Genomic DNA, 1,896 nt, shown 5'->3' on the forward strand with positions numbered 1-1,896 from the left:
TTGGGCGCTTACTAATTTCCTCTCGTGTGTCTTGGTTGTAGTCCATGTCTCTGATCCGTTATGACGGGGAGGACACATTGGTAAAAGATCTTTCTTTTTAGACAGTGGCAGACGACCTCATAATATATTACTATGTGTACCGAAGGCACTCCAACCTAGCCTGATTCGTCGTTTTATCTCGGCATCGCAGGAAGTCCTCGTCTTGATGAGTTGAAGTATACATACTCGTTCACTGCTTCTAGTATCTCGCCCTGTATTTGTATTTTCTTAACTGGGGTTCGACTATTGAACATGACTTTAGTCTTTTTCATGTTCATTTTAAGGCCAATCTTGTAATTCATCTGCTGACTCGCCGAAGAGAACAATGTCACCTGCAAATCTTAAATTGCTTAAGTGTTCATTCCCTATTTTAATCCCCTACTCCTTCCAATCTAACTTCTTGAATACTTCCTCCAAGCAAGCTGTAAACAGCTTTGGTGAGATGGTGTCGCCCTGCCTAACACCCTTTTTTATTGGTATTTTATTGGTTTCTGCGTGGATTTTGGTGGTCGCTGTACCATCTCTATATATATCCTCTAATAATATGCAGTATATTTCCTCTACTCCTTGTTTACGAATTGCATCTAGTATTGCAGATATCTGCAACGAATCGAATGCCTTTTCATAATCTACGAATGCCATACACAGGGGCTTCCTATATTCGTTTGTTTTCTCTTTTGTTTGAGCTAGTGTGTGGATATGGTCTGTAGTTGAGAGTCCGCTGTGGAACCCTGCATGTTCCCTAAGATGTTTTGAATCTAATATATCGGTGATATGGGCTGTGATGATTTTTATGAACAGTTTATAGATTACTGAAAGGAGGCATATAGGTCGGTTTTTCATTAAGTCTTTAGTGTCTCCCTTATTATGTATCAAAATCAATTTTGCATTTTTCCAGGCCTTCGGGATTTTACCGACGCTTGGGCATCTGTTATAAAGACTGACCAGTTTTACAGCTGTCTGGTTAGCTCAGCGGTAGCGTGTCGGCTTCACATCCCCGTGGTCGGCGGATCGATTCCCATCCAAGCTCGTGAGCTTCCACTGTCAACTGGCGGTTACTGACGTAGCTGGGCACTGCGTTGGGTAAGGACCAAGCTCAGATCGAGTCAACACTCGTTGGCACATTCTCTCACGAGTCAGCACACGCTGACACAGGCGGGCTCACTTCAGTGCATACAAGCCCGGCGTAGCAACTGCTCCACAAATCTGGCTTATCCTTATCTCCTGCATCTTGAATAAGATCTACTCTAATACCGTCTTCTCCTGGTGTTTTTCCTCTTTTCATGCTTTTTAGTGCTCTATTTACTTCCTCTACCGTGATGTTTGGAACGTCTCCAATTGTTGTGTTTGTCTCCGTATGTGGTTGATTGTTTGAATGGTATAAGTTGTGATAAAAGTCTTCTATTACTTTGATATTTTCACTTTTATTGTGTGTCACCTCTCCGTTGGGTTTCTTTACTCCATACATTTGGTTTTTCCCTATTCCAAGCCTCCTCTTTGTTGCCTTAAGGCTGGTGCCAGCAAACAGAGCTTCATTTATTTTTGATATGTTAAATTTGCGTACATCCTCTTTCTTCTTCTTGCTTATCGTCTTAGTCAGCTCTGCTGATTCTATCTTGTCTCTGATTGATGTTATTTTCATGTCCCTACGCTGTTTCATAAGTTCTGTTGTCTCTACCGAAAGCTTACTGAACTTTTCTTTTTCGTCTTTACACACTACTTCAAGTGCAGCTTCCGTTAATATCTCACTGATGTCAAGATCTTTGAGAGCTGAGTATTTGTTTCGGATGCTGATACTGAATTCCGTCGCCCTACTCTTAATGTTGATTAGATTAACGAGAGTCTTCTATATAAGCT

Source organism: Penaeus japonicus, unplaced genomic scaffold (genome assembly GCF_977035675.1).
Source record: "Penaeus japonicus unplaced genomic scaffold, GWHDUDI00000001_assembly GWHDUDI00000016, whole genome shotgun sequence".
NCBI classification, from domain to species: domain Eukaryota; kingdom Metazoa; phylum Arthropoda; class Malacostraca; order Decapoda; family Penaeidae; genus Penaeus; species Penaeus japonicus.